General features: G+C 40.6%; 1 long non-coding RNA gene and 17 other non-coding genes across 18 annotated transcripts; 10 read left to right on the forward strand and 8 right to left on the reverse strand.

Annotated features, from left to right (window-relative positions):
- The first annotated feature begins 180 nt into the window (after window positions 1–180).
- Window positions 181–253, forward strand: trnaq-cug (transfer RNA glutamine (anticodon CUG)). The gene has a single exon. It is a non-coding gene; the product is annotated as a tRNA-Gln (tRNA).
- A 1,018-nt stretch (window positions 254–1,271) lies between these two features.
- On the forward strand, window positions 1,272–1,343 carry trnac-gca (transfer RNA cysteine (anticodon GCA)). Its single transcript has one exon. It is a non-coding gene; the product is annotated as a tRNA-Cys (tRNA).
- Window positions 1,344–1,763: 420 nt separating this feature from the next.
- trnaq-cug (transfer RNA glutamine (anticodon CUG)) lies at window positions 1,764–1,835 on the forward strand. Its single transcript has one exon. It is a non-coding gene; the product is annotated as a tRNA-Gln (tRNA).
- Window positions 1,836–2,853: 1,018 nt separating this feature from the next.
- Window positions 2,854–2,925, forward strand: trnac-gca (transfer RNA cysteine (anticodon GCA)). Its single transcript has one exon. It is a non-coding gene; the product is annotated as a tRNA-Cys (tRNA).
- Window positions 2,926–3,345: 420 nt separating this feature from the next.
- trnaq-cug (transfer RNA glutamine (anticodon CUG)) lies at window positions 3,346–3,417 on the forward strand. The gene has a single exon. It is a non-coding gene; the product is annotated as a tRNA-Gln (tRNA).
- A 1,018-nt stretch (window positions 3,418–4,435) lies between these two features.
- trnac-aca (transfer RNA cysteine (anticodon ACA)) lies at window positions 4,436–4,507 on the forward strand. The gene has a single exon. It is a non-coding gene; the product is annotated as a tRNA-Cys (tRNA).
- A 420-nt stretch (window positions 4,508–4,927) lies between these two features.
- Window positions 4,928–4,999, forward strand: trnaq-cug (transfer RNA glutamine (anticodon CUG)). Its single transcript has one exon. It is a non-coding gene; the product is annotated as a tRNA-Gln (tRNA).
- Window positions 5,000–6,017: 1,018 nt separating this feature from the next.
- On the forward strand, window positions 6,018–6,089 carry trnac-gca (transfer RNA cysteine (anticodon GCA)). Its single transcript has one exon. It is a non-coding gene; the product is annotated as a tRNA-Cys (tRNA).
- A 368-nt stretch (window positions 6,090–6,457) lies between these two features.
- trnaq-cug (transfer RNA glutamine (anticodon CUG)) lies at window positions 6,458–6,529 on the forward strand. The gene has a single exon. It is a non-coding gene; the product is annotated as a tRNA-Gln (tRNA).
- Window positions 6,530–9,575: 3,046 nt separating this feature from the next.
- trnaa-ugc (transfer RNA alanine (anticodon UGC)) lies at window positions 9,576–9,647 on the reverse strand. Its single transcript has one exon. It is a non-coding gene; the product is annotated as a tRNA-Ala (tRNA).
- Window positions 9,648–10,075: 428 nt separating this feature from the next.
- On the reverse strand, window positions 10,076–10,147 carry trnaa-cgc (transfer RNA alanine (anticodon CGC)). Its single transcript has one exon. It is a non-coding gene; the product is annotated as a tRNA-Ala (tRNA).
- Window positions 10,148–10,416: 269 nt separating this feature from the next.
- On the reverse strand, window positions 10,417–10,488 carry trnaa-ugc (transfer RNA alanine (anticodon UGC)). Its single transcript has one exon. It is a non-coding gene; the product is annotated as a tRNA-Ala (tRNA).
- Window positions 10,489–10,586: 98 nt separating this feature from the next.
- trnaa-ugc (transfer RNA alanine (anticodon UGC)) lies at window positions 10,587–10,658 on the reverse strand. Its single transcript has one exon. It is a non-coding gene; the product is annotated as a tRNA-Ala (tRNA).
- A 274-nt stretch (window positions 10,659–10,932) lies between these two features.
- Window positions 10,933–11,004, reverse strand: trnaa-ugc (transfer RNA alanine (anticodon UGC)). Its single transcript has one exon. It is a non-coding gene; the product is annotated as a tRNA-Ala (tRNA).
- A 98-nt stretch (window positions 11,005–11,102) lies between these two features.
- On the reverse strand, window positions 11,103–11,174 carry trnaa-ugc (transfer RNA alanine (anticodon UGC)). Its single transcript has one exon. It is a non-coding gene; the product is annotated as a tRNA-Ala (tRNA).
- A 267-nt stretch (window positions 11,175–11,441) lies between these two features.
- On the reverse strand, window positions 11,442–11,513 carry trnaa-cgc (transfer RNA alanine (anticodon CGC)). Its single transcript has one exon. It is a non-coding gene; the product is annotated as a tRNA-Ala (tRNA).
- A 269-nt stretch (window positions 11,514–11,782) lies between these two features.
- Window positions 11,783–11,854, reverse strand: trnaa-ugc (transfer RNA alanine (anticodon UGC)). Its single transcript has one exon. It is a non-coding gene; the product is annotated as a tRNA-Ala (tRNA).
- A 5,278-nt stretch (window positions 11,855–17,132) lies between these two features.
- LOC133115204 (uncharacterized) lies at window positions 17,133–18,607 on the forward strand. Its single transcript, XR_009705609.1, has 3 exons — window positions 17,133–17,491; window positions 17,898–17,949; window positions 18,510–18,607. It is a non-coding gene; the product is annotated as an uncharacterized LOC133115204 (long non-coding RNA).
- Window positions 18,608–19,668: the final 1,061 nt, after the last annotated feature.

The following is a 19,668-nucleotide window of genomic DNA, read 5'->3' on the forward strand; positions in this document are numbered from 1 at the left end:
TTGTTACAAAGCTTTGAAGCATGGGAGAAAACCAGCTACCATTACAACAACACCCCTAGATGCTGCAAATCAACACAAAGAAGCTAGTTCTTCTATCTGCCGTTCCACACCAATTTGTGATTTACCATGTTGAAACAGTACGACTGTCCCTGCTACACCGTGTCAGCAAGACTCTTTGTGGGCTTACATGGTGTAATGGTTAGCACTCTGGACTCTGAATCCAGCGATCCGAGTTCAAATCTCGGTGGAACCTGAGGTGTTGTACCGTGCGCATGAGGAAATAAATAGCAGAAAAGTGAATTTGAAACTGTGTGTGTGGAAACAGACCATCGTCAATTCTGCAGTTACATTTGTTGAAAACAGGTGTTCAATATTTTTCCTTAAGATGATACAAATTTTGCAGGTTTGCAAACTTTTCATAACTATTTGCTTTGGTTTTGAAGTCTTCCTTTGATTTTCACAAATGTTTTCGTTTCAGACAACAATCATTAGACTGTGGACTATCTGGAGTAAAAATCCATGTCCTTATCCTCTGATTTTATTTATTTATTTATTTGTATTGAGTTGAGTCAATAACCTGTCACATTCTTTTAATGTTCCAATGTTTTAAAAACAATTTCCCATATTTAGGAAGGGCCCACTGTCACAGGTACTGACTAATCCCACAGTTTTCCCTTTCATCTGCATTAAATCAACATCATCTGCCATCAAGAAAAGACTTGAGTAATTCTGTACCAGGGAAGATAGTTACCTGCAGGGCGGCACCAGGAGACGTATTTTCAATTTCCCATGTTTAGGAAAAGGCGAAGGTCCGGGGGTATAGCTCAGGGGTGGAGCACTTGTCTGCAGATCAAGAGGTTCCCCGATTCAAATCCCGGTGCCCCCTACAAATATGCCCCAGAGCAAAGCCTTTACATTTTGGAGAACACCCGCTGCATGCAGTTTAAAGAATCACGGGTCTTACCGAAATGGTGGCCAATAGCAACTATCACTCCTTTAAAGGATCATCCTGAAAATTTTGAAATGGGAAAAACTTCTGGTTGATGACCATTTTAATTTCTTTTCCTCAGATGACAAGTCAACAGTCAGTATTCTTTGTTAACTGATTTAGAAAAATAGGATGATTGCTAATTGTTTTCAAAAACATTGCAAGGAATCATATCAAATTAACATTTACATTGACATCAACTTTCAAAATGTGTTTTCACAAGCTAATATTGACAAAGTCAATTGATTTGTGGGTTTCAGTATACCCCAACCAGAGACTGAAAGGGGGTATAGCTCAGTGGTAGAGCATTTGACTGCAGATCAAGAGGTCCCCGGTTCAAATTCGGATGCCCCCTTCTTAAGCGTTTGTTGTTACAAAGATTTTCTCAAATAAATTCCCAGCATCATAACAGGAACTGATGTATAAAATCTATCAGACTCTGAATCCAGCGATCAAAATTTGTATCTCGGTGGAACCTCATACTTTTAAGCTTGCAAATGAGCGCAAATTGTTTAAAAGTGGATTTGAAAACCCCAACAAAACTATGTGTTTGGAAACAGACTCAAATCCGGGGGGCCCCTATAGAAACATTTGTTGTTACAAAGCTTTGAAGCATGGGAGAAAACCAGCTACCATTACAACAACACCCCTAGATGCTGCAAATCAACACAAAGAAGCTAGTTCTTCTATCTGCCGTTCCACACCAATTTGTGATTTACCATGTTGAAACAGTACGACTGTTCCTGCTACACCGTGTCAGCAAAACTCTTTGTGGGGTTCCATGGTGTAATGGTTAGCACTCTGGACTCTGAATCCAGCGATCCGAGTTCAAATCTCGGTGGAACCTGAGGTGTTGTACCGTGCGCATGAGGAAATAAATAGCAGAAAAGTGAATTTGAAACTGTGTGTGTGGAAACAGACCATCGTCAATTCTGCAGTTACATTTGTTGAAAACAGGTGTTCAATATTTTTCCTTAAGATGATACAAATTTTGCAGGTTTGCAAACTTTTCAGAACTATTTGCTTTGGTTTTGAAGTCTTCCTTTGATTTTCACAAATGTTTTCGTTTCAGACAACAATCATTAGACTGTGGACTATCTGGAGTAAAAATCCATGTCCTTATCCTCTGATTTTATTTATTTATTTATTTGTATTGAGTTGAGTCAATAACCTGTCACATTCTTTTAATGTTCCAATGTTTTAAAAACAATTTCCCATATTTAGGAAGGGCCCACTGTCACAGGTACTGACTAATCCCACAGTTTTCCCTTTCATCTGCATTAAATCAACATCATCTGCCATCAAGAAAAGACTTGAGTAATTCTGTACCAGGGAAGATAGTTACCTGCAGGGCTGCACCAGGAGACGTATTTTCAATTTCCCATGTTTAGGAAAAGGCAAAGGTCCGGGGGTATAGCTCAGGGGTGGAGCACTTGTCTGCAGATCAAGAGGTTCCCCGGTTCAATTCCCGGTGCCCCCTACAAATATGCCTCAGAGCAAAGCCTTTACATTTTGGAGAACACCCGCTGCATGCAGTTTAAAGAATCACGGGTCTTACCGAAATGGTGGCCAATAGCAACTATCACTCCTTTAAAGGATCATCCTGAAAATTTTGAAATGGGAAAAACTTCTGGTTGATGACCATTTTAATTTCTTTTCCTCAGATGACAAGTCAACAGTCAGTATTCTTTGTTAACTGATTTAGAAAAATAGGATGATTGCTAATTGTTTTCAAAAACATTGCAAGGAATCATATCAAATTAACATTTACATTGACATCAACTTTCAAAATGTGTTTTCACAAGCTAATATTGACAAAGTCAATTGATTTGTGGGTTTCAGTATACCCCAACCAGAGACTGAAAGGGGGTATAGCTCAGTGGTAGAGCATTTGACTGCAGATCAAGAGGTCCCCGGTTCAAATCCGGATGCCCCCTTCTTAAGCGTTTGTTGTTACAAAGATTTTCTCGAATAAATTCCCAGCATCATAACAGGAACTGATGTATAAAATCTATCAGACTCTGAATCCAGCGATCAAAATTTGTATCTCGGTGGAACCTCATACTTTTAAGCTTGCAAATGAGCGCAAATTGTTTAAAAGTGGATTTGAAAACCCCAAAAAAACTATGTGTTTGGAAACAGACTCAAATCCGGGGGGCCCCTATAGAAACATTTGTTGTTACAAAGCTTTGAAGCATGGGAGAAAACCAGCTACCATTACAACAACACCCCTAGATGCTGCAAATCAACACAAAGAAGCTAGTTCTTCTATCTGCCGTTCCACACCAATTTGTGATTTACCATGTTGAAACAGTACGACTGTTCCTGCTACACCGTGTCAGCAAGACTCTTTGTGGGGTTCCATGGTGTAATGGTTAGCACTCTGGACTCTGAATCCAGCGATCCGAGTTCAAATCTCGGTGGAACCTGAGGTGTTGTACCGTGCGCATGAGGAAATAAATAGCAGAAAAGTGAATTTGAAACTGTGTGTGTGGAAACAGACCATTGTCAATTCTGCAGTTACATTTGTTGAAAACAGGTGTTCAATATTTTTCCTTAAGATGATACAAATTTTGCAGGTTTGCTAAATTTTCATAACTATTTGCTTTGGTTTTGAAGTCTTCCTTTGATTTTCACAAATGTTTTCGTTTCAGACAACAATCATTAGATTGTGGACTATCTGGAGTAAAAATCCATGTCCTTATCCTCTGATTTTATTTATTTATTTATTTGTATTGAGTTGAGTCAATAACCTGTCACATTCTTTTAATGTTCCAATGTTTTAAAAACAATTTCCCATATTTAGGAAGGGCCCACTGTCACAGGTACTGACTAATCCCACAGTTTTCCCTTTCATCTGCATTAAATCAACATCATCTGCCATCAAGAAAAGACTTGACTAATTCTGTACCAGGGAAGATAGTTACCTGCAGGGCTGCACCAGGAGACGTATTTTCAATTTCCCATGTTTAGGAAAAGGCAAAGGTCCGGGGGTATAGCTCAGGGGTGGAGCACTTGTCTGCAGGTCAAGAGGTTCCCCGGTTCAATTCCCGGTGCCCCCTACAAATATGCCTCAGAGCAAAGCCTTTACATTTTGGAGAACACCCGCTGCATGCAGTTTAAAGAATCACGGGTCTTACCGAAATGGTGGCCAATAGCAACTATCACTCCTTTAAAGGATCATCCTGAAAATTTTGAAATGGGAAAAACTTCTGGTTGATGACCATTTTAATTTCTTTTCCTCAGATGACAAGTCAACAGTCAGTATTCTTTGTTAACTGATTTAGAAAAATAGGATGATTGCTAATTGTTTTCAAAAACATTGCAAGGAATCATATCAAATTAACATTTACATTGACATCAACTTTCAAAATGTGTTTTCACAAGCTAATATTGACAAAGTCAATTGATTTGTGGGTTTCAGTATACCTTGCCAAGAGACAGAAAGGGGGTATAGCTCAGTGGTAGAGCATTTGACTACAGATCAAGAGTTCCCCGGTTCAAATTCGGATGCCCCCTTCTTAAGCGTTTGTTGTTACAAAGATTTTCTCGAATAAATTCCCAGCATCATAACAGGAACTGATGTATAAAATCTATCAGACTCTGAATCCAGCGATCAAAATTTGTATCTCGGTGGAACCTCATACTTTTAAGCTTGCAAATGAGCGCAAATTGTTTAAAAGTGGATTTGAAAACCCCAACAAAACTATGTGTTTGGAAACAGACTCAAATCCGGGGGGCCCCTATAGAAACATTTGTTGTTACAAAGCTTTGAAGCATGGGAGAAAACCAGCTACCATTACAACAACACCCCTAGATGCTGCAAATCAACACAAAGAAGCTAGTTCTTCTATCTGCCATTCCACACCAATTTGTGATTTACCATGTTGAAACTGTACGACTGTCCCTGCTACACCGTGTCAGCAAGACTCTTGTTGGGGTTCCATGGTGTAATGGTTAGCACTCTGGTCTCTGAATCCAGCGATCCGAGTTCAAATCTCGGTGGAACCTGCGGTCTTGTACCGTGCGCATGAGGAAATAAATAGTAGAAAAGTGTGTTTGAAACTGTCTGTGTGGAAACAGACCATTGTCAATTCTGCAGTTACATTTGTTGAAAACAGGTGTTCAATATTTTCCCTTAAGATGATACAAATTTTGCAGGTTTGCAAACTTTTCATAACCATTTGCTTTGGTTTTGAAGTCTTCCTTTGATTTTCACAAATGTTTTCGTTTCAGACAACAATCATTCGGCTGTGGACTATCTGGAGTAAAAATCCATGTCCTTATCCTCTGATTTTATTTATTTATTTATTTGTATTGAGTTGAGTCAATAACCTGTCACATTCTTTTAATGTTCCAATGTTTTAAAAACAATTTCCCATATTTAGGAAGGGCCCACTGTCACAGGTACTGACTAATCCCACAGTTTTCCCTTTCATCTGCATTAAATCAACATCATCTGCCATCAAGAAAAGACTTGAGTAATTCTGTACCAGGGAAGATAGTTACCTGCAGGGCTGCACCAGGAGACGTATTTTCAATTTCCCATGTTTAGGAAAAGGCAAAGGTCCGGGGGTATAGCTCAGGGGTGGAGCACTTGTCTGCAGGTCAAGAGGTTCCCCGGTTCAATTCCCGGTGCCCCCTACAAATATGCCTCAGAGCAAAGCCTTTACATTTTGGAGAACACCCGCTGCATGCAGTTTAAAGAATCACGGGTCTTACCGAAATGGTGGCCAATAGCAACTATCACTCCTTTAAAGGATCATCCTGAAAATTTTGAAATGGGAAAAACTTCTGGTTGATGACCATTTTAATTTCTTTTCCTCAGATGACAAGTCAACAGTCAGTATTCTTTGTTAACTGATTTAGAAAAATAGGATGATTGCTAATTGTTTTCAAAAACATTGCAAGGAATCATATCAAATTAGCACTTACATTGACATCAACTTTCAAAATGTGTGTTCACAAGCTAATATTGACAAAGTCAATTGATTTGTGGGTTTCAGTATACCCTACAGAACGACCGAAAGGGGGTATAGCTCAGTGGTAGAGCATTTGACTGCAGATCAAGAGTTCCCCGGTTCAAATCCAGGTGCCCCCTCTAAATGTTCCCACGGGAGCACATTTGTATGTGTTGGAGAACACCAGCTGCATGCATTTTGTTAATCATGGGACTTACCGAAATAGTGACTACTCGTAAATATCACTTCTCCAAATGATCATAAGGCAGTGGGACACCATGCTCCAATTGACCCAGAACTCTTGCCCAACCGCCTGTGTCTGGTGGTTTTGTTACAGCTAATCAATCCTTCTATTAAGGTGCTGTCAATTCTGTATTTTTTACTAAAGGTTTGTTATTTCAGTCAGCAGTCATGAAGCTGACATAATTCAGTTTTAAACTATGTATATTTGTATCTTTTAAAAATAATCTTGAGCCTGTGCCACCCTTGTCAGGGGAGCTACATGTAGGGTTCCATGGTGTAATGGTTAGCACTCTGGACTCTGAATCCAGCGATCCGAGTTCAAATCTCGGTGGGACCTGTGATTTTGGAAATGATCAATCAATTCTGCAGTTACATTTGTTGAAAACATACGTTCTTCTATCTTTTCCCTTAATATTATTAAGACTAATGTTGGGTTTATTCCAATCTTTTCAAAACAATCTTCAGGTTTCCCTTCCATCATCTGAAATCAAGAAAAGACTCAACTAATTAAATTGTACCTGTACCAGGGAAGATAATTACCTGCAGGTGGGAGCCAGGATTCTTGATTTTCAATTTCCCATATTTAGGACGGGCTCACAGGGTAGAGCATTTGGTATAGCTATAGGGTATTGCTCAGTGGTAGAGCATTTGACTGCAGGCCAATAGGTCCAAATGTGGGTGCTCCCTGCATCAAGATAAGACATTAGACACTGCCTTTTTAACATTGGATAAAACCAGCTGCAGTTTTGTTGCAATTTCAGTGATGGGACTTACCAAGAAATATTGCTGCCACAAGCTATTACTGCTCGACATGAGCCCAGTCAATTATACCAACAGGATTAACATTCACATAAGCTTAACAATAATTGTATTTCCACAAAGTTAATGTTAATGTTCAAAGTTCATATCTGGGATAGACTTCCAATTTAAGTCTGAGGCCATGTCTTAAACAATTTACTAGCCTACTACTGAGTATACAAGTTGCACAATCGTAGGCAAGTAAGTAGTTTCAGACACAGCCTTTGTGCAGTTCTAGGAAAGGCAGGACAGCTCAGTGGTAGAGCATTTGACTGGCTTTACCAGTTAGAAACTGCTTATTTACCCAATGCAGCACTCGAACAGTGCAGAAAACCAGCTTCTTTGATGCAGACACGACAGTTCATGTCAATACTCCAAAGGACCACCAATGTAACTGTTAATCTTGGGGAAGCAAGCCTACTCTGAAAATGCAGAAAAGTCAATGACCAATACTCCAATAAGAGAAACATAGTTAAGGCTTCATTTAAGTACATTTAACTTCCTGCATTAGCCTAGCGGTTGCTAAGCTAACGCCTGGTGTAAAACCCAGCTATGACCATCTTGAAATTACCAGCGGTTTCAAAAGATAGCTTGAACTGTTTTTTTACAGCAGACAATGCTTTTATGCTCAGACTTTTATACAGTATTTAAGGAGTCAGACACTCCTTAACTTGAATAGCATGAAACACATTCATATTTATCCAGTTCTTTCAAAGTTCATTTCAGGGGAGAAACTATCAAGATGAGTTATCATGAATGTACGTTGTTCAGTTTTAATAACGAATAACTAGCCGAATAACTACCATTAACTAGCCATACACACACATGCTCGTTCGTGATTTCATGAATCCAAACCCACAAACTCACCAAGCTAAATCAGCCTGCACCGAGAACCACGGTGACCAAACGACAAGATTCGCTTCCAAAAATGCTGATGAAGTTGCCCTGCAATAGGCTACTAAATTTAGCAGCCAAATAATCTCATGGACGCACCGAAAGAATGATGAGAGATTCAGTTGTGGTATAACTGTAAACTTGGATAAATCTCCCGCTTACTAGTTCCATGCATTCCTAATGGGAGCAGCTCAATGGCGCATGAAGCCAGAACATGTCGGCTGCCAATTCGACGATGCGGCTTTTTTGGCACCAAAGCATGCGCACTGGGGCATTTTCACACCAGAGAATGCGTTCTGTGTACCTAAGATTGAAGGAATAAAAATTTAAAAAACATAATCTACCATCTTTTGTTTTATCAGACCTCACGTTTAGTGGGCAGAGGGCCCGCAGCCCCGCACAAGTCTTTTTTTGTTGCTCTTTAAATATATTTCCAAAAAGCTGATCTTGCTACTCTAGTTAAACTGGGTGGGAAATTGAGCTTTGTGCACGATACCTCGCCACTAGGTTAGCTCAATTACTCGAAAGCAAATTATTTTTCAAAGTAATTAAGCTACAACAGCCTTCAGAGAAATGTTGTAAGATCGCTAGTGGCTCCCTTACAGTTCTGCTACTGTAGAGATGACATCATAACACTGGTTAATTTGACTCCGAACTCTCAAAGCTATGGACTTTCTGCTACTCCTTTCTCCATTATGCACGCGTGCAATTTATTTTAATGAAGAAAGGACTAGTTACGTACTATGAATTAATTGCAGCCAATACATTCTTCTAATAAGGTTGTTGAAAACAGATGCTCTTCTGTCTAGTTCCCTGAACTTCGTACATGTTGGTTCAAAACCATTTTACTAGATTTTCTACTGTATTTTCCTCAATGATGAGTCAAGTCTTTGTTAAGTGATTTAGAAAAATAGGATGTTTGGTAATTGCTTTCAAAAACGGTATCATACCAAATAGGCTTTGACGTTGACGTCAACTTTACAAATCAATACTTACCTATGGCGCATTGCCTAAGGCTGTACAGCTCCGTGGTAGAGCATTTGGCTGCCGATCAAGAGGTCTCCGGTTCAAATCAGGGTGCCCCCTATCGCGGCGCCAGCCTGCGGGCGGGAGCCGCCTATTGTTTAGCTAAAACTCCCTAAACCGAAACCCATTCATTCTCGATGGTAGTCCTAAACCACTACGGATGTAATATATTTTCCGCCACCGCGTTGAACCCGACGGAGCCCTGGCGCTATTTCCCGTTTTCCGCCGCGGCCAATGAGAAGACGGAATGAGAGAGAGCGAGAGCCGGCCACAGAGAGAGAGAGAGAGAGAGAGAGAGAGAGCGAGAGAGAGCGACGAGTTTGAGTATTGGAAATGCTGGGGATTGAACCCAGGACCTCATACCTGCGCTCTACCACTGAGTTACATCCCCACATCCATGGTATGCCCCCCCACTTAAATTTTTAAGTTTTGAAATCATGACAGATTTCAAACTTACGCATACTTACGCATAACTCCAAAAGTACAGTACTCTTGGATTGGACATACCGGGGATCGAACCTAGGACCTCATGAATGCAAAGCATACAACTACCACTGAGCTACCTCCCCGCACATAGAACTAGCCCCCCACTTAAAAATTTAAGTTTTGAAATCATGATAGATTTCAATCTTAGGCAAAGGCTTAACTCATAAAATAGTTATTGTTGGAGATGCTGGGGATTGAACCAAGGACCTCATACATGCAAAGCATGCACTCTACCACTGAGCTACATCCCCACATAGGGAACTGACCCCCAAATTAAAATTTTTTAGTTTTGAAATCATGATAGATTCCAATACCAGGCAAGGCTTAACTCAAGAACAAGGAAATTATCGGAGATGCTTGGGATTGAACCCATACATGCAAAGCATGCGCTCTACCACTGAGCTACATCCCCACATGCATGGTATGGCCCCCCACTTAAAATTTTAAGTTTTGAAATCCTGACAGATTTCAATCTTAGGCAAAGGTTTAACTCAAAAGAAAGGTTATTATGGAAGATGCTGGGGATTGAACTCAGGACCTCATACATGCAAAGCATGCCCTCTACCACTGAGCTACGTCCCCACACCGAAAATGGGTAACCCACTTAAAATTTTAATATTTGAAATCATGATAGATTTCAATCTTAGGCAAAAGCTTAACTCAAAAACAGCTTTACCATTGGAGATGCTGGGGATTGAACCCAGGACCTCATACATGCGAAGCATGCGCTCTTCCACTGAGCTACATCCCCACACATGGAAATGTCCCCCACTTAATATTTTAAGTTTTGAAATAATGATAGATTTCAACCTGAGGCAAAGGCTTAACTCCAAAAGTACAGTACTACTGGATTGGACATACCGGGGATTGAACCTAGGACAGCATGAACGCAAAGCATACAACTACCACTGAGCTACCTCCCCGCACATAGAACTAGCCCCCCACTTAAAAATTTAAGTTTTGAAATCATGATAGATTTCAATCCCAGGCCAAGGCTTAACTCAAGAACAAGGAAATTATTGGAGATGCTGGGGATTGAACCCGGAACCTCATACATGCAATGCATGCGCTCTACCACTGAGCTACATCCCCACATAGGGAACTGGCCCCCCAATTAAAAATTTTTAGTTTTGAAATCATGATAGATTTCAAGCCCAGGCCAAGGCTTAACTCAAGACCAAGGAATTTATTGGAAATGCTGGGGATTGAACCCAGGACCTCATACCTGCAAAGGATGCGCTCTACCACTGAGCTACATCCCCACATCCATGGTATCCCCCCCCACTTAAATTTTTAAGTTTTGAAATCATGACAGATTTCAAACTTACGCATACTTATGCATAACTCCAAAAGTACAGCACTCTCGGATTGGACATACCGGGGATCGAACCTAGGACCTCATGAATGCAAAGCATACAACTACCACTGAGATACCTCCCCGCACATAGAACTAGCCCCCCACTTAAAAATTTAAGTTTTGAAATCATGATAGATTTCAATCTTAGGCAAAGACTTAACTCATAAAATAGTTATTGTTGGAGATGCTGGGGATTGAACCAAGGACCTCATACATGCAAAGCATGCACTCTACCACTGAGCTACATCCCCACATAGGGAACTGGCCCCCAAATTAAAAAATTTTAGTTTTGAAATCATGATAGATTTCAATCCCAGGCCAAGGCTTAACTCAAGAACAAGGAAATTATTGGAGATGCTGGGGATTGAACCCAGGACCTCATACATGCAAAGCATGCGCTCTACCACTGAGCTACATCCCCACATGCATGGTATGCCCCCCCACTTAAAATTTTAAGTTTTGAAATCATGACAGATTTCAATCTTAGGCAAAGGTTTAACTCAAAAGAAAGGTTATTATGGAAGATGCTGGGGATTGAACTCAGGACCTCATACATGCGAAGCATGCCCTCTACCACTGAGCTACGTCCCCACACCGAAAATGGGTAACCCACTTAAAATTTTAATATTTGAAATCATGATAGATTTCAATCTTAGGCAAAAGCTTAACTCAAAAACAGCTTTACCATTGGAGATGCTGGGGATTGAACCCAGGACCTCATACATGCGAAGCATGCGCTCTTCCACTGAGCTACATCCCCACACATGGAAATGTCCCCCACTTAATATTTTAAGTTTTGAAATAATGATAGATTTCAACCTGAGGCAAAGGCTTAACTCCAAAAGTACAGTACTACTGGATTGGACATACCGGGGATTGAACCTAGGACAGCATGAACGCAAAGCATACAACTACCACTGAGCTACCTCCCCGCACATAGAACTAGCCCCCCACTTAAAAATTTAAGTTTTGAAATCATGATAGATTTCAATCCCAGGCCAAGGCTTAACTCAAGAACAAGGAAATTATTGGAGATGCTGGGGGTTGAACCCAGGACCTCATACATGCAAAGCATGCGCTCTACCACTGAGCTACATCCCCACATCCATGGTATGTCCCCCCACTTAAATTTTTAAGTTTTGAAATCATGACAGATTGCAAACTTACGCATACTTACGCATAACTCCAAAAGTACAGTACTATTGGATTGGACATACCGGGGATTGAACCTAGGACCTCATGAATGCAAAGCATACAACTACCACTGAGCTACCTCCCCGCACATAGAACTAGCCCCCCACTTAAAAATTTAAGTTTTGAAATCATGATAGATTTCAATCTTAGGCAAAGGCTTAACTCATAAAATAGTTATTGTTGGAGATGCTGGGGATTGAACCCAGGACCTCGCCCCCCGCGACTGGCCCGCGGATAGTTAAGCTTAACTTTCCTTAACTTTTCCCATTCATTCTCAACGGAAGTTCTATATATATTCTTGGCCGCACGTTGATATCGCGGCGCTGTTCCGATAAAAACCAATGACGTCCTTACAGCGCGGATTCCTTAACTTTTCCCATTCATTTTCAACGGAAGTTCTTATCCATGGGGTCCTTTTGGTAAGTCTTATTTAGATAATTATTTTGGCATTAACGGGTCCTCGAATGATATTCATGTTGTTGAGGTATTCCCGATGTATTATTGCTATTTTGAATGTTCCAATTGTTCGTTTTTTTATGTGGGAAAATTACAGGTAAACGGGATAATGTCTCTGCATGTCTGCTTCTCAACGTCGTAGCCAGCTACATTAACATGCTATCACATTACGGTTTTAAAATATCACCGTCATTAATAGTATTGACAATTTGTATACACGTTTGATTCGTGAAGGTTTAGACATAAAATGTATTATTGTTGCTCGTATTTCACTGGCAATTGTTTATTGACATTGGCCTAACTTACTGTCATTCAGACATCTTGGTAAATGTTCCTTTATTTTCCATTAATATATTATTATTATTGTTGTTGTTGTTGTTGTTGTTGTTAACTTGCCCATATTATGTAGTTGCCCAGCTAAGTACTTAAATAATAGAGCAGTTTCCACAATTATTATATTATACAATATTTACACCCATGTTACCTTAAATTATATGAATGTACAGTAAATACATATACTTATTGTTCTGTTTTTTCTTTGTTTAGTACAATAATGACTGTAATGCCAGGCATTACAGTATAATTAGGCACACAGTATAATTAGTACAGGTCTCTTGGTTACTTTCATACATTTCATAACTAATGTTACTTTGATATCTCCAGGTGATCAGCATGTGGAGGCATGTATATTTTCTCCCAGGTAGGCTGCAGATATACTTCCGAAGAGGTCTGTGAAGTCCTTGGCAAAATCGGAACAATACCAGTACTTCAGGAGACCCAGCCTTCACCTTCCCTCCTGCCCTGGCTATTCCAACTGCCCCAGTCCCAAGCCCAGTCTCCTTTAATACCTATGCATATCCACCATGCTAATATTGTTACAAACAACAATATAGTTATTCATTGATATTTTTGTTGCTGTTGTTGTGTTTATATGTTCATAAGAATTGTAATATGCAATGCCCTCCGTAATGCTTGGGACAAAAACATTAATTTAGCTCAGTACACCACAATTTTATATTCATAAACAAACGATTCAAAGAGCAAGTTCTCATATTTTATTAAAGGGTATTTTTATGCATTCTGGTTTCACCATGTAGACATGACAGCACTTTTTATACATAATCCCCCATTTCAGGGCACCATAATGTTTGGGACATATTTATGTGATGTAAATTACAGTCATGTTTACTGCATATTTTCTGTATGCATGACTGGTTGAAGTCTGTGACCCACTGAGACATGACTGTGGTCTTCTGTGGACAGTAGTCTCTGACACATCCACACCTGCCTCCCGAAGGGTGTTTCTGATCGGTTGGACACATGTTCGGGGATTTTTCTTCATTATGATGAGAATTCTTCAGCTATCAGCTGTAGAGGTCTTACTTGGCTTGCCATGCCCTATGCCCCATTACATGTTCTCTCTCCTTAATGCTGTTCCAAACAGTTGATTGTGTTACACCTAAGGTTTGGCATAACAAAACAGACGTCTCATAATGGCTTCCTTGACATTCATTGGAACAACTCTGGCCCTCATGTTTAATGACAATAATACAAACCAAAGGCAAGAAAAAGCCTAGAAAAATATTATGTTTATTGTTACTATATATAAAACACACTTTAATTTCAATATGGTGAAACCAAAGTCTGTAAACATGCCCTTCATGCATTTTTTATTACAAATCTAAAATTGTGGAGAACAGAACCAAAAAAAAAAATGTCTCTGTCCTAAACATTACAGATGGCACTGTATATAACATTGTAATCTTTTTTTGTGTATGTAATAAATTGCAATAATTGATCTAATGTCAGTAGTGATGTAATGTCAGTTCTACATCTAAGTAGGTGTACAGGTGTTCCTAATAAAGTTCTCAGTGAGTGGATATTTTGGCAATTGTCTGTATCTGTGTGCATGGATAGTAGACAAGTTGTAAATATTGTTCTCCTTCAGTTGCCATAAAAACTTTTACCCAACATCCAACCAGCTGCCTACCTTTCATTTTATTTCCTGCTTGATATTATTATGTACTTCATTATCGGTCACGACCTGGCTCATTGGCCGTGACAAAGAGGGAGACGCACACTGACGCATTTAAAAAACAAGGTCAAATGTATTTGAAATAACCAGTTAACAAAAATGTGTAGTGTGAAAGTCAGTTGCATCAGTAGTGTGAGTGAGTGGATGTGTGAAAAGTATGCTGAAGCAATGTTGTCTCATGCAAACCCAAAAAGAACCAACAGGTACGTGGGAAGAGAGTTCCCTCCTTCAGGCAAGAGTCAGGTACATTTTAACATCTGGTCACAGGTGCTCCCAATTGCGCAAATGACCTGGTACTCCGCCAACAAGGCACCTGTGAAGTAACGCCAGAATAAGTAGCACAGAGCAGGGGGCCGTAACATATCCCTAATTTTAACAATTTGAAACAATAAAATTAAAAAATGTAAAAAACATTCTCAGAGTTACAATAACAGCCATTAAAAACAATGTACTTTAAACAAATTGCATATCCCATATTGTTCAGAGTGAACAGTGGGGGACAGAGCCAAATACCTTAATTGTATTTGAGATAACTATTAAGTAGAATGATGGCAGAAAGGATTTCCTATCCATAGTGAAATGGAGCTGGAGATCTAATGACACGACAAACATGATTATGGGACAATTCTACAAGGAAATAGTTTCCATTATTTATGTCATGGTTTGGCAAAGAGCGGATTCCAGCCGTGGTGACCATCGTAGGGCTCTACACCTACACACGGCTGGCCTCTGCGCGTGAGCTGTTGATGAAAGCTTTTACGCGTTGGAGAACACCATCTAAAAAAAATCATGCCCCTTACCGCGGGCCGCCTCGGCTCCCGCGCGCCCTAGGTTCGAATCCCCGTCGGCCTTTGCATGTTCTCCCCGTGTCTGCCGTGTCTGCGTGGGTTTCCTCTGGGTACTCCGGTTTCAAAGACATGCAGGTTAGGCTGATTGGAGAGTCCAAATTGCCCGTAGGTGTGAATGGTGTGTGTGCCCTGCGATGCACTGGCGACCTATTCTAATGTCATGCAGGAACAAATACTTTGCGTTGCATTTTAGTTGATGGTTTACTCTTTACGATGTGTGCCTCCATGGGTGCTGCCATTCTTGTGTGACGTCAGACAACTACTTATGTGAAGTCGAGGTAGATGGATTTGAATTTGGACTTTGAGTGATGTTCTATTGCGCTTTTTTTAGTATGAGGTCGGAAAGCCTTCCGAGTTGTCTGGAATGCAGCATTAGCTCTGATATTGTTATCTTGACACCGCGTGATGATCGAAGAAGATGTTTCATTAAACGGAAAAGGTACATTTAAAGTATAAATTGTTACCAAATGAAAGGGGGTGTAAATTTACTCTATAGACCCATATTTTTAACATTTCACAGTATTTTCTGTGAAATCATGTTCCCGTTTTGTTACTGTATTTGCAGCGTGCGGCGGTCATACGTTTCCTAGAATGCAAAGTGTTTCCTTTTTTCCCATTGACAGTTATAATTGGTGTCAGTTGTGGGGGACTAAGTTGATTAACGTCACGTCCCAAAAACACGACGAGGCTAACCTAGGGTATCGTTAGCATTTTACTTAGCTAGCTATGTCATTTGGTGACGCCCCTGCATCCGTGGATTTTATTTTTGTGAATGCGTTTCTTATTTGATGTGTCGGACTAGGTCATTTTATGCATGGCCATGTTTCTCTTTTTATGCCAAACCCACCAGTGGTGAAACTATTTTTGTCTCATCTGACCATAGAATCCTGTTCCAACAAATGCTGCAGAGACGTTGTAACCTTCACGAATTACAGTCTTTATTTGTGTAATGAAAGAGGAATTGGCAGCAAGCACAAGGAAGTTGCGCACCACATTCCTTCAGGCTCGCGCACCCTCGAGAGCGATTGACAATCCGGTTTACTCAGTTTCGTATGTATCCAGGACTGAGGTGGCAACCCTACTCACAGTACATTTGCGATGATTAGATGCTCCAAAATCTACAGTTAGATGCAACCTCCATGCCAAACCCTAACCCCAACCCAAAAAAATGTAATGGTTTCAGGAAAAATTGCTTTTTTTGTGAGCAATCAAGAAATTCAATTGAAACTCAGTTGAACAGCAACGGCTTCAAGCCAAAAGATGCTTTCCAGATTTCTCACACGGATATTTGTTTATTATTTGTTTATTTGTCAGGGACAATACTTATAAACATTGTTATAGTTTAAAAACACGAATTGTACATGGGTTTCTAGATCTAATTTTCAACCCTGGTTAGTCTTTTTAGTTTTAAAATTATTTTGGTAATAAAATGAGATTAATTACAAGCGGATATAGAAAGGTTAAGGAAAGTATAGTAGTTTGAATGAGATTTACAATGTGTCTGCATGTTTCACTCCCCGGTCTGCGTGCTTCACTGTGGTTTCGGAATGACTCCTTCTCAATCTCGCTTTTCTCACTTTCTGCTTTTTCTCCGTTTCATGTTGGAGATAGCACTAATGTACTAATAACTAATAACTAACATAGATGTTGTATTCGAGGCAGGCCTTAATTTCTTATTAGGCTTCTGTTGTAGAATTTTATTCTTAGAAATGAAGTAAAAAGCTACACGTAAAGTGGGCCAACACTGTTCAACACTTCCTGTAACCGTTCAGAAATCAATTCGTGTAGGCTAACCAGGGACACCGTTTGGTAGGTCATAGTGTCAGTCTTAACAGACTTAGTTTATTGCAAATATTCTCAAACACAATAAATCACATGGAAGTCCAGTGCGTGTGAAAACAGGCAAATGCGTGTGTCTAGAGTTGGCAGCTATGTTGTAGCTAGTGACTACGTTGTAGCATATCTAAAGAAAACCTATATAAATGATAGCACTCCCTTCACAGCTTTCAATGTTGATAATTGTTTGAAGATGAATTAATTAAACACAATAAATGATTCAGCAAAAACGAGCAAACGCCTCCTTGAGCCAGTGGAAAAAAAAGGCGAGAAGGAAAACTGAAAGTATTTCAAGCTAATCGTCAATTTGAAGACAGACGAGAACGAAGAGGCTGAAAAAGAAGAAATAAAATTTGAGAAAAGGACAGAGTAAGTAGGCTGTGTGCAGTGGGATGGAGAGAATAGAAGCTTAAAGTTAAGGGGTTTGGGGAGGATTGGGAATTTGCGAGTTGAATCGCATAACACGCTTAATTCAGTAAACCAGAAACGATTTAGGCAAGGTGTATGCTAGGTTGTTTTTTTAAAAGGCCATGTGGATAAAAACAAGACATTTTATTTATATTTTTGATAGTTGGATATATGACTCACGGGTAGGGCTGCCACATTTGATTTGCAAAAAGCTGAGACATTTGGGTGCGTGAAACCATTTCCTACGATCGGGTCGTTGAAGGGAATGCACTGTGTTTTACTCACAGACACACCCTTGAAATTGCACAGCATGATATGTGTTCTATATTTTATATTCATTGTTCAGTCTGTACACTTCTTTTTTCAGGCTACTGGAGAGAATATGACAAGTCTTATATTTCTGCTGCAGCTGTTCAGTAGTAAGTTGTAAATTCTCTTGAAAGTTTTCTGCTTCTTCACTGTCAGAGATCATCAGAACTCACACTCTCTGCCGATGTAATTGTAGTTTTTTTCCTATATCCTTTCAGATAAAAATGGTATGCATGTCTCTGCAAAAGGAGCCCCAACCAATTCTGTGCATAAATGAACATACTTTTCAGAAGGTCGACATTTCGGTATTATATATATATATTTTAATTGGTCTTATGTAATATTCTAATATTTTGAAATACTGGATTTTTTACTTTAATCAGCTGTAAGCCGTAATCATCTTTGCAATGAATCTAGAATATATGAAAGTTTCACTTTTTAAATTAAATAAACTTTTTTTTGTTTAGGGATATTTTTTACAGTCGCCTCAAGCTCATCATAACACTTGTCCTTTATTTCTTGTGAGGAGCTTGTGTAGAAAGCTGGGCAGGGCCTCTGCTGTTCTGACTACAGTGGGTGACCATTCATTCTGCCTTGGCAGTGGGGTGGGCGACAGCAGACAAGACAGGGAGGGAGAGTGGACTGAAATGGCCTGCTTTTTGTCTTCCAGCTATTGCTGCTGCTGAGATCTCCATGCCAGTGGTGGCACCCCCGGGAAGTGACATCACCCTCAGCTGTTTTTGTCCACTCAGTGACACTGGCCAACTCTTCAATCAAATAGTGGTCTGGGAGCATGGTGATGAGGTGGTGCACAGTTACGACAAAGCAACAGGCAATCCGGAGGAGCAGAGTCCGGCATACAGGGGGCGCACTCGGCTGTCCCCAGACCAGCTGGCTGTGGGCGATGCCTCGCTCAGGCTAACGGGGGTGCGAGCGAGCGACCATGGCATGTACACGTGCGATGTGGCCAATGAGCAGGGCTTGAAGTGCAGGAAGCAGATTTTTCTAACAGTAGCAGGTGAGTACTGCAGTCATTTTCCTGAAAACCACCTGTGGCACTGTTACGACCGGCCAGGGGGGTGGTCGTGACAAATTGATGAATAAAGTGTAGAGTAACAATGAATACCAGGGTTGCAGACCCTTGGTCTGGGCTCATGTTCTCCTAGGCCTAATGCCCCTGACTTATTTCTGGGTATTTGTTCTCTGCTCAGCTGCATATGAGGAACCTGAGCTTGCCGTCCAGACCACCTGCGACAGCGTCATCCTCACCTTCCACTCCGCCCTGGGCTTCCCTCAGCCCACTGTGCTGTGGAGAACCGAGACAGGAAGTGACATCACCAACCGGAGCAACACCACTATGGTCCTGAAAGAAGGGGGAACACGTTATGAGGTGGTGAGCGAGATGGTGCTGAAGCGGAGTGAGCCACACACTGTCACATTTGAGATGACGCTGGAGCTCCTCAACCAGAGCTTCTCCCGCTCTGTCAGCCTCCGCCCACACCCAGGTAGGGGGCAGATACTGCACATACTGAGCAAAGGGTTACCCACATAAGGCACAATTTTGCAAACAACAATAAGAAGAAGCATTATAATGGCACTTGAATTTCACGCAACAGTTCTGTAGAATACCTCTGTTTACCAAGCACATGCTAACACTTAAGCTGCTTTCACATGATCAGCGTCAAAATGCTCGACACAAAGCCATTAAATTCCTATGGAGGGTGCATTGAAGCCTGACTTGGCAGCACAGCTCAAAATAAAGGCAATTGAGCGCCGTCAGCGTTAAAATGGCTTGAAGCTGGCTTTCCTAGGGTGTCCAGTCACATCAC

This window comes from Conger conger, chromosome 16 (assembly GCF_963514075.1).
Source record: "Conger conger chromosome 16, fConCon1.1, whole genome shotgun sequence".
NCBI classification, from domain to species: domain Eukaryota; kingdom Metazoa; phylum Chordata; class Actinopteri; order Anguilliformes; family Congridae; genus Conger; species Conger conger.